Source organism: Catharus ustulatus, chromosome 6, assembly GCF_009819885.2.
Source record: "Catharus ustulatus isolate bCatUst1 chromosome 6, bCatUst1.pri.v2, whole genome shotgun sequence".
NCBI lineage: Eukaryota > Metazoa > Chordata > Aves > Passeriformes > Turdidae > Catharus > Catharus ustulatus.
This window is the reverse complement of record NC_046226.1, coordinates 49671209-49683365: the sequence shown is the minus strand read 5'-3', so window position 1 is coordinate 49683365 and position 12157 is coordinate 49671209. Positions and strand designations below refer to the sequence as shown.

General features: G+C 40.4%; 1 long non-coding RNA gene across 3 annotated transcripts in view; it reads right to left on the bottom strand.

Moving 5' to 3' along the window:
• The window catches only part of LOC116997302, an 18845-nt gene extending 6688 nt beyond the window's left edge, over nucleotides 1–12157 (bottom strand). The window contains exons 1-4 of one of the 3 annotated variants that reach the window (XR_004418160.1): nucleotides 6058–12157; nucleotides 5331–5439; nucleotides 3291–3530; nucleotides 845–1023 (exon numbers count right to left, since the gene is read on the bottom strand). This is a non-coding gene — a long non-coding RNA (uncharacterized LOC116997302). Of the gene's footprint in view, nucleotides 1–844; nucleotides 1024–3290; nucleotides 3531–5330 lie in introns of all 3 variants that reach the window. The other 2 variants (XR_004418161.1, XR_004418159.1) reach the window with 2 other exon arrangements.

The window sequence follows — 12157 nt, the reverse complement described above, 5'->3', positions numbered from 1 at the left end:
CGACCTGGAGATCATCTTGGGAGGCACCTCCAAGTACCTCATTAAGCACTATTTACTATCAGCTTGCCCTCCCTGAGCCTTCCAAATCATTGGTTTTCTAGTAAAACTGTTGAACAGCCATGACCTCCTCCCCTTGATGGATGCAGCATGCTCCCTTCTGAACAGGCTTGTTGCACAACTGGGAATGTCATTAAGTGGAGACCTTTCAATATTTGACATTTCATGGCTAATGAGGGAGGGGATGGTCCCTGGCATAATACAGAAGAGCAGTCAGATTGTCCTTTCCCTCCCAGGACCCAGCAGGAATTTTGAACGTGTCTGTCACAGAGCCAGTACAAGGAACCCAGAAACCTACATTTTGCATTCACAGACTCTTCTGAATAAAGACCTTAACATTGTAAGTTAATAGTGAAAACTGACCTACCCTGTAATCATGGGGTGATAGAAAACCTCAGAGGTTTCACAAGAATACAGTCAACATGGCACTGAACTCACATTTTCTTTCTACAACACCAGTAACTTTTACCATCTACAGGCATCTTAGCAACATCAACAACTGTGCCATTTTATGTAATACTCAATGAATAACCTCACGTTTATCAATAGCAAGGCAAATACTGTAACTATTTATTAAAAACTTATTAAAAACTCTTAACAGACTTAATCACTTGTTTGAGGGAGGTTGCAATTATTGTTGGGGTGTTGGTTTTTGGTTTTTTTTGTTGGGAGTCAGATTCACTCTAAGTCTGTGTCTTAGCAGAGTTACCATCTACTGCTGCATATCCATGGCAGCAAAAGGGAGTCCCCCAATATCCACAGTCCTCCCTAACCCACTTGAACTGACCTTGAGCCTTTTCTGGTCCAACAGCCACATCTGCTGGGAAAAATTTAAACTGCATTTCTTCCTGAAATTGTTGCTTGGTGAACTCCATGTTCTGTTTGATCATCTTTCCATAATGTAAGGTTTGTTGGTGCAGAAACAGAAAAAAATCAGTCTTCAGACACCACCTGGAGGCCCATACACTAGGAACATAAAGAAAAATATATTGGAAAAAACAATTTCTTCCCTACCAAGAACCTTCTACAGAAACAGAGAGAAAAGACTGTAAGAATGGTATGATTGGTTGGGTTTTGGCTTTTTTCTTGTTAGACAAATTTTGGGGTACCACTCTGTTTTTCTTTGTTGTAAGTGAGAAATAAAGACAAAAGGAAGGAGAAAATGGAAGGTCTTTGAAGGCATTGCATGGCCTGTGCTGAGAACAGTGGTCTTGGGGAGACAGGCTGCTTGCCAAGAGGGCAAGATGCACAGGAACTGCAGATGACAGCAGGATCACAGTGAGATTCTCTGGTGACAAAGTCCCTCAGTAGGGCACAAATCTTGGCTAGTGGACCAAGGGAGGTGATTTTCCCTTTTACTCTGGTGAGATCCCACCCGGAGCTGTGCATCCAGCTCTGGGTCCTCAGCACAGAAGGGATATTGACCTGTTGGAGAAAGCCCAGAGGAGGCCACCGAGATGGATCAGACGGATGGAGCACCTCTCCTACAAGGAAAGGCTGGAGAGTTGGGATTGTTTAGCCTGGAAAAGAGAGGCTTCAGGGTGACCTTCCAGTACCTGAAGGGAAAATAAAAGAAAGATTAAGAGAGACTATTTAAAAGACCATATAGTGACAGGACAAAGTGGAATGATTTCAAAATTAAAGGGACTAGATAGATTTAGATTAGATATTAGGAAAAAATTCTTTACTGTGAGAGTGGTGAGGCACTGGAACAGGTTGCTTACAGAGAAATTGTGGGTGCCCCATGCCTGGAAATTGAACAACCTGGTCTAGTGAGAGGTGTCCCTTTTCATAGCAGAGGGGTTGGAACAAGATGATTTTTAAGGTCCTTTTCAACCCCAACCATTCTATACTTCATTTTGTACTTTGGCCACACACCATTCCTTTTTTTCATATCGGTGCTCTACTTCTGAATCCAAAACCAAATAAAGCAACACCTTTTCATTCTGAATTTTTTAGTTGTTTTTATGGCACCTGTGGGTTTCCTGGGGTGGGAGCTTAGATAATCCACATTTGGGAGCTGCTGCTTGCTGCAGTGTGGAAGTACATTATTGAACCAACAAGCAGTGCGTAGGCTTTTCTCCAGGCCACCGGAGGGCAGCCTTTCCATGAAAAACAGGACTTCAACTTTTTTTTTTTTTTTTTCAGTGCGCACACTCCCTTTTTCCCCCCTAAACTCTCACATCTCATTTTCAGCTCAGGTAGAAAGTATCATTTCACACCACGACAACTGAAATCAATGAGCCAAATTCCTATCCAGTGTAAATTCATCATTCTTGCTGTCAATATCAGTGCCCTTATGTGTTGGGATTATTACAGCAAGTACCAACTCGTGGTTTGAGTTTGGATGCTCAAAGATGCACTTTTATGGAAAAACTAGAGGTTTTTGTGTCTGTATGGCAAGGTATCCCTATGTGAGGCCTGAAGTTCAGGATGAAGGCCATCACAGAGCAAAGCATTTATACAACAGCTTGAAAAAGACCCATTCCTCATCCAGGACACACGATGCTTTCATTACAGATCTAATAGACATAAAAATGTATGCAGGGGGGTTCATGTGTCACACATGTTCCTTTGTACGGGACAGACCACACTTACATCTCTCTGCTCCCTTTGAAAAGGAAGCATGGTATGTGCCAGGCACAAATGCTCTGTGCTCTCAAAGGCTGTCCTCTACACAACTACACACTTGAAACAGCTTGCAGTTGAAAGCCAGCTGCACAAAATGTAGTCCCAAACATTCCTTTCAAAAGCTTCACAAATGCCAATTACATTAAGCGGTATGAAAAAAAGCAACCAAGTAATGTGCCTAATTAACAAAGCTAGAGATGGAGCCAGCCACTTGGTTTGAAGTACTTCCAAGAGAGATGTTAAATGCAATGGTCAGGGCAACTCTGGAAGAAATAAATTAACATGCTGGGTTAGTATTTCAAGCTCTGTGGGAGTAAAAACTGTGTGTGGTAAGGGGAAACAAAGGTAAAAATATCACAGGGTGCTATTCTATTTGTTTGTTTGCCAAGGACACTTTAGCTTTTGCCATTTATTATTCCTCATGGTATACTCAAAATTATTCAAGAAGACATAAAAGTGTCAGCATTGCGTCATTAGCCTTCCTAAATTATCTTTTAGCCACCTGTTAAATCTCAGCTCAAGGTCAAGAGAAAAACAATTTTGAGTGAATGGGCTATGAGATAGACACATTCACAAAAAATATCTTAGTAGGGTTCTTTTACCTTTAGTGCTATCTGCAACCACACCATAGGAAAACAGTGGGTTGTTTTATTTTCTGGTCCTCATAAATAAGAACTGACTGACAGCTGCCTGATTCCAAATCTTAGATACATGTGGTTGGGAAAGCTCAGGCCATCACAAACTCTCAAGTTCCAGCAAGTAGTGTGGCTTGAATCCCTTCCAGTACTCATCTGTTGGCAGCTGTTCCCATCTGCTCCTTCTTGAACCACTCTGCTCGGTCCCTAGGGAAGAGCAGGGAGATTGTCACGCAATGAACTGGCTTGTTATGAGCTGGCTGCTCATGTTTTACCCAAATCTGTCATCTCACCTCATCTGCTCTCTGGTCTTTTTTTGCCATAAGAATTCTGAGTTCTACTGTGCATCCAAGGGGGGAAAGAAACCCCAAACCAGCTATTCCTCAAACGTGGGTGCCAAAACGTTATTCCTTCTTTTAAGTACAAATAATTATTATGAACAAGAGATACAGAAGAGATTGATCAGATCACTTAGTCCCCACAGCTGAATCACACAGTGATTCCTGCATGTATGTTTTGCAGCTAAAAGTGTCTGACATACCTTCATGATGAGGGAAGGCAGATGCCCTTCAAGCATTCCATGACCATTACCTGTGGCCTTTTTTGTTTGGTTTTGTGGTAAAACACACAATGGAGAAAGAGAAAAAATAGTCAAAAATAGTATTTTCTATTTTAGAGATCAGTGTTTATGTTTCCAGACTTGCAGCTGAGCCTGTAGGAACTTTGGTTGACTGAGCAAATGTCTATGCACAATAAGGCTCCCCTCTTAATTTGTCCCATTATTATTTTATGTACTTGTTACCTTGATATCTACACATTAACATTAATTGGCCAGAGTAAGCAAAATATTTTTTTTTCTTAACCAAGATAATAACTTTGAAAGTTTTAATTCATACTTTGATATATTATCTCCAGCCTGATTTCCAACTGGACCAAAACCCCCCAAATCTCTTTGGCCTTCAAAACTTTCAGGTGTACCTGAAAATGCAAACTTTTGTTCAGAAACTTTTTTTTATTTCAATCCCAAAGTATCTGAAAGTACATCCCTAAACATAAGCAGCATTCCATTCAGCCTAGGGTTGGGAGGGGAGAAATAGTCGATAAGAGAAGCAATACAACAGAATGTGGAAACAAAGCTGAAGAAGAATTCATTAGTAACACGAATGCAATCATCTGGATTTTGCCCTAACCAAAATTATACATATTTGTGGATATATTGATCAATATACCCCCTAAGGACTTTATAAACATAAACTCAGGAAAACAGAGTAATTTCACTGACTTCACCTTTTCTGTCCTGCACTGTCCTTTGCAACATGCACCTGTCTGCTTGGATTATGCTGAGATCAAACTGGGCCACACAAGCACATCACCACTTCAGCACTTCTGCATGAACACCTTTCCATGTAATGAAGGCTTCTTGAGGGGCTTGGCATGATAAATAAAAGACATCTTTGCCCACATCCTGAATTACTACCACACAAGCAATCATTTCCTCCACCTTTTAACAGGCAGGATAAGCTGGAGAACGATTTCAGAAGAACCTGTATTGTATTTTTTATTACAGTTGGAAAATTTTCAACTTTGAAAAAGGTCTTTATTATAGACTTGAGAACTGGACACTGTTTTTTTCTCATTGCTTCATAGGAAAGCCAATAAACATGCTATTATAGACCCTCTTAGGATGAGAATCCATCATAGAAGAACAGAAAGGTCCAACTTTTTACGAGAATGAAGCATTTCTCAAGGAAAACCCAACTCTGATTTCTTGCAGGCCAGCTCTGAACATCCTGTCCCATTGTCATCTTTCTCTGCTTCCTCGTTATTGCCCAGTTCCTTCTCCTGCTGGACTACCTAGAGGCAGACTACAACTGCAAAACCTGGCAGAATCCACAGATGAATCAGACTGAATCAGTAAACAATGACTAAAAGTGCAACGTCACAGGAACAAGCATATCACTGTGCCTAAACGAAATCATTTAAATACAAACTTGCTGCAAATCTTACCAGGAATTCCAGGCACAGTCTGCAGAGCTGGTATAGTCCTATTGCACCAGAACTCCTACAGAAGCCTTCCCAGGTCCTGGAAACTCTGGGTAGAGCATGTTCCTGCTTCCTGGAGTGCAGAGATCAGTCTTTATAGTGTGTCCCAGAAGGAAAAGGCAGAGAACAAGCTAACAGAGGTGCCATCCCTCCCCTATTGCCTTTCTTCTGTCTCTCAACACTTAATTTAGCTGGAACAAAAGGCTGCTGTCAATGCTAAGGTATAGGCCCAGGCATGAGAAGGGATAAAGAAACCTGCATTCCCAGCAGCTGGTCCAAGATTTGGGACAGAAAGTGGATTTTGCTTTCCATTTATTCACATTTAGTTGCATAAATCCTGGCTCTTGACAAAAAAAAATGCAGCAGATTTCATCCTTAGTGCCAATTATTTAACTAGCATCACTGGAACTATTATACTTTATATCTCTTCATATGCAGCATTCAAATAATTACTTCAGCAGGATTAAATGTCATATTTCATGGGACTGGCTGTGTAAATATTTACAAAGCTAGAGAACAGAAAAGACATCTCAGAGTTATTGATTCATGTCAAATATTGAGAAGTTGGGTTAATCAAGGGATTTAAGCAATGCTTTAAACCTTTGAGTCAGCATTGTTGAGATTTATTTAAACTACTCTTACCTTTCAACATCTAAAGTTTTACAAATCGTTTATAACAATAAAGACTTACAGGCCATTTTCCCATCTGTTTCCTTGAGGACATTTCAGTTACTATTGTGAACTCAGAGTAGGTTGAAGAAGTAATAACAGCTGTGAAAAGTGAATCATTAAACAAAAACAAAGTTCTCATTTCAGTAAAAAAAAAGGATAAAAAATGTTCTAATTAATTTCTTGTATTAGAGAAATAGTCAGCTGACGGGCAAGTACATACATTTCATAAAATGGAGCATATTCCCTACTCCTTGGTCAGAAACAGACCCTATTTTTTTCTTCTTTTTTTGGTGGTTAAATGAAAATTATACACTTGCAGCACTGAGAGCTGCATGCCTTTTTCAAGAAAAGACTAGCACCTCCTGTTCTGTATTCTGTATATAGTAGTTGTGAAATACATATGTCTGTATCTATGTGTTTGTGTCTGTTGCTATGTTCATGCACCTGCAAATTGGCTGAGATCTTAAAAACATAATGACAGCATTAGTAGAGTTTTGTTTTCAGAAAAGGCTGACTGGGCCAGTCTGAAAAACTCAAGGACCTTCTAGAACTGACCAAAATAAATCAACCAATAAAATAAAGCCCAGTCTCTGGCCCTTTCTTAAACCCTAGCTATAGGACATGTAGGAGTTAAAGGGTTCCAGCCTGTGTGAGCTCTTTTGGCAATGCAGATTCAGAGCCCTCAGGATGACTGAGTTCAGCTCGTAGTAACGAGTTTAGATAAGGGGTTTTTTTTGTTATGTGCTGACAGGAAACTTCCAATTGTGTAAGCTCAATTTTCCTCATCACCAGCTGGTTTTTTGCTGGATCACACCTAGATCAGCACAAAGAAGACAAGGGACAAATCTATATCCTTCCATAGATCTGCATTGTAACAAAGCTACATTAGCTGTATGCTTAATTTCAGATGCTGAAAGTAGATTTTGCTGTGATTTACCCCCATGATTTCTTGAGGAACAATTATTTCTATTTTGGGGAATGTCTCATCAAAGACAAATCCTGACACTTTTACTACAGCCTTGACTCAAGGACACAGTCCAAGAGAAGCACAGTGCCTCACCCAGGCCAGTTACATGCCAGATTTAAGAAGTTGGGGGTAAGACATGCTTTTTTGCCGTGTTTATTGCCCTTTCTGCCAGAAAGCTGCAATCTTCTCTTTCCCTACAGGTAAGACAGCTTGGAAATCTCCCTAGTCCTTCAGCAAGCAGCACAACACCACTCCACCACCTCACCTTATTTGTGGGCACCATCTCCATAATTGTGTCTGCTCAGTTCCATCTCCCATAAATTTTCAACAAAACCAAATGGATTCAGTTGGGAGTTTCTCTTAGTTAATGGAGTGGGTAAAGATCAAAGATGATCTCTAACATGTCACAATATTATTTCCATTTTTTTCCAGAAAAATAATTTCCATTTTTCCATCCCAATAGAATTAGCAAATCAAAAAGAACCTTCACTCAGAAATGTCAGCCCAATAGAAATGGATGAACAAGTGCATCTCACCAGGCAGACCACAGCAAATGCTTCTCAGCTCAAAGCAAAGCCATGTAACAGTTGAAAAACGTGGATGGGAACAAAGCACATATTCAAGAAAAAGTAATTAAGTACAAGCAATGAAGAACAAAAAATCCAGCTATAAAAGTACAGGAACAAGCATTTCTCCATAACTTCTGCTGCCGTGGTTACTCTCATTAAAAGCATCATGCCTTCTTTGCATCAGGCTTTGGACTACACATCTCTGCAGACATGCAGCATCTCTAGGACTCCCTCAGTCAACATCAAGCACCAACCCACAATTTTCTTCTCCATTCTCATTCTTTCTATGAAAGGCTTTCATCCAATTAATGACAATTCAGAGGGGTAAGTCTAGCCTTTCAGAAAAGTAATAACATCTATGCAATTGCAGCTGCTTTATTTTTAAATGATTTTCAAGGACAAAATGAGTACATTGCATCCTGAAGTGCATCACAGCTTTCCATTTGAAGACCTCAAACCAAATGATTTACAAGGGTCAATGCTAACAGATAGAGCAATTCACTGCATGATGTAATCTAAAACTTAGATAAAGAACTGCTCTGCAATACTGTTGAGTTGTCATGAATTCAATACAAGAGAGCACAGGCTGAATTATAGCATTCAAGCATCACAAAACTGGTCTTCCAACCCTGGCTGCCTTTTCTTTTGAGGTTATAACTCTTACAAATAATTCTCTGAGCCTCCCCAAGCTTTAAAACATTTTGAATGTACTCTGCAGTTATATTCATAGTTGTGCACAAAGCCACAGGTTCTCTCAACATCTCATTTCCTCTTCATATTGTTACAATGGGTCATTCTTTTTCTTTGAAGATAAGCTGACTGAGGAAGTCAGAGCTAGGCTTACATTTCAGGAGTGGGAGCTTCTTCAGCTGTCAGCATTGTTGGTGTCCTCACTAGAAACCCCAGTGAAGGAAGAGGCTACAGAGGAGTGCAGAATCAAGTACCCTTGATACACTAGTAAAGCACCAAAGCACACAGTAGAGTTTCCTGATGTGCATTTCTGTGCCTGTGCAGTACTGGGATTCAGATCTGTCAATCCAGCATCTTCAGTAAGCAAAATATCTTCATACAATAATGAAAATGATGAAATAAAATTCTAGAAAAAGGTTAAAATTGCACTTCAAATTAATGGGTTACTAAGTTTAGGAGTATTAGGGAATATATGCTCAGTCATCTCCCACATTGATAAGAAAGCTCCTTTGGAGTTAGAAATCACTGCAGTTCTCAGCTAAAGAAGTAGAGAGCAGGGGGATCAACAAAAGAATAGCATATGAACCCACTAGCTTGGTTTTTTTTTTTTTTACTTTGTAGACAGAATTTAGACTTCTTCCTGAAAGACAACCTACCTTTTCTTGTATATGATTACCCTGAGGATGCTGAAGTATAGGGCAACAAAGGTGATCCCAGTACACGAGATACGGGGGGAAAGAAGGACTTACTCATCCTGTGTCATCAGAACAGTGAGGTGATCTAACACCAGGGACAAAATTAGTAAACAGACTCACTCTCTAACTCAGCTCCACAGTAGTTTTGAAAATAAAATATATCTATGGTTTGAAGTTATTCTTCCACTCTATTAAAACTTTTGAGTTAGAAGTACTGACAAAAATTATAGATAGACCAAAAGGACTGTTCAAAGTGCACATATACTCTCCTGAGTGTGCCACAAGAGAGACCTTCAGAGACCCTTCTAAACTCCACAGCTTATTTTCCTCACTTATGCCAGATTTTGGTCAGCTCCACCTCAACATAGATACCATCAAAATCTCTCACCAATTATTAGAAACAGTTTAGGGGGGAAAAATGTATTTCCAAGGTGAATAGTTTTTAGTGCATTTAAAAATTTTCTGATAATAACACCTCCTGCTGCTATACCATAATTCTTTTCCAAACAGACTGTGAACTGTTGGGATAACCTACCAACTCTGGGCTCCCTACAGAGGTCTCCCAGCATTATTAGCGCTGGTTTCGTTCTTTTTAACATGTAAAACTTTTAAGAGATCAATTAATAAGTTAACTTAAAACAAGTAGTATTCCAGAAAAACTAGATAACCTGTGGACTTACACATCCACCTTCACATTAAGTCCTCCTAAAAGATATCAAATATAAACCAGATGTTTAAAGATTTAAAGATGTCAAACACGAACTAGAATAAAATCCAGTTATAATATTGTTATTTTTCATGGGACTAGGGGGACAAAAGTGACACTGTCAAGTTTGGGATTAATCATAATTCCATACGTAGTGTTTGCCTGCAAATTGGAACTTGGAAAATTAGATTATTTGGTTTATAATAATCCAAATATTTCTAATATGGAAAATCATTTTTTACAATTAAGCTAGAATTTTATATTGCTATATGGCAAGTTTAAAGCAAAACTTTACTCAGACATAGCAGCTGCTAGACTGTCTTAAAACTTCCATTCCATGCAAACCAACAGCCATCTATATGGTGTTACCAACTATGGCTAATTAAACAAATGCAAATCGTGCTATAATCTACCATGCAAAGCAAACTCTTTGTGTCATAATCCCTGTTAAATAAAGATATTATTTTTGAACATTTTCCCTCTCACACTTCAATATAAACTTCAAACTTGATGCTATCTTTCATTTTCCGCATGAAAATAGTGTCTAAACTTACATTCCAATTTATATTTCTAAAAGGTCCTCTATTTCAGCAGCTATCTTGCTCCAGAGCTCACAAGCTCCCGCTTGCTCATCACTCTCTGATTTGGGGCCCTCTTTCATGTCCTTTGAAGCATCCAACTCTTCTGTTTCTACCAATGCTTCTTCATCAATTACAGGTCTAGTAACTTCAAAGAAACCTCACAGGTCACTTAAGCATGGCCTCCCCACCTGAGTCCATGAAAAATCTTTTTAAACAAGCTTTCTAGCTTTTAACATGTACTCCCTGATGACTTCTAAGGTCCTGCACCACCCTCCTTCAGTTCCCCAGACAAGAAGGGAAACCCAAGCAAGGGAAGCCAACACCAAAATTCCTAAAGAGGAATCACTCACTGAAGGTAAGATAACATGGAAGGTGGGAGCTAATGAGCTGGGAAAGAGTCTTTACAGTTGTGGATGTGACCAGAAGGACCCACAAGCCTGGGAGTCACATCTTTCCTGGGTCACCTACCCTCCACAGCCTCTGTTAACTCTCAGAACCTACCCTACAGTTCTCTCCCATTGGTCCCCAGATTTATTATTAGCAAAAACAGGCATTTACTATGATTGAAAAGATTTTTTGCATGTATTATTTTTGTCAGTGAGTCAACATCCTCTTTTCCTTTCTTAATGCCAGGCTTGGGTTCACAGCCCTGTTTTCCCTTTGTGTCCTCTGGTTGGCAATTCTCAAGGATTTTAGATAGTGTTTCTGTACTTGTGATTCTCAGATTCTCCCTCTGTCATCAACCTTTCTGCCTCTGTTCAGTCCCAGTGCTGAAGCTGCTGTCTGGCATCTCTTCCTGGAGATTTTTCCATCAGTTTGTGCTAGCTGAAGTGCAGAGTTGCCTTGATTTAGCCTCACTTTCCCATTTCTCATTCATAGCTGATATGAGTAACATAGTCCCATTCCTACTGTCTTCCCTCCCTTTTCCCAAGAGATAAACACAAATAGCACCAGGTCCCAGGCTTTCCTTCTACCCCACCAGCTTAAAGAGTAGTCTGTTACCATTTTCACAGACAAATATGCTGGTTAGACCTCTTCAGAATATATCACCACAGCTACTGCAAAGCTTTCTTCTCTGCATCCCAACCATGTAATGCTCTTCGCAAGGAAGCTGCAGGCGACCAAACACCTCTCACAAACGTGAGTGCATCAATTGCTCCTTGGCAGCCTTCCAATTGTTCTTCACCTGCTGTTCCCACACATCTGAATTTCTGTCATACTTTGAAGTTCAACCTGACTGCATTCCCCTGGTCTGCACTGTTCTGTTGAGCATCGTGTTGTCCCTACCAATTGAACACTCCATCAGCATTCCCTAACCATGTACCTTTCCATTGCATATTTTACCACCATGACAAGAGCTCCCATGGTCAATCCACAAAAGCTCAGCTCTCCAGACTCTCCCATAAGCCCATTCTTCCTGAGACACTGGCAGCAAATACAACAAAATACAGAACACGTCTACCTACCTCTCTTCATTTCCACACAACCATTTTCCTGCTGTTCTTCAAGCTCCTTGCAAGATGGGAACTGGGGGGTTTTTGAAACTTCCCCTGTCATTATTTGTGAATTAATGAGAATAAAAAAAGAATAAAAAACACAAACCCAAATTGCAACTCCCTACCAACACAGGTGTTAGGGGAAAAAATCAAGTGAACAAAAAATGCAAAAGGAAAAAATGGAGAAGTGGTGTAGGTGTGTGGGACCAAGTAAAAGCACAACGTGATGGGAAGAAATTTACGCCTGGGGAGATTTTGAATTCTTCAGCCAGTCCGGCTCAGGCAGGACGAGCACAGCCGTGACTCGTGTCAGCGGTGCTCCAGAGGGTCACTGAGAGCCGAGCGGGGGGCAGCACCGGGACGCGCTCCGCTGCCGAAGGGGCCCGGTGTGCGCAGGGCGCTGCTGCGGGCAGGT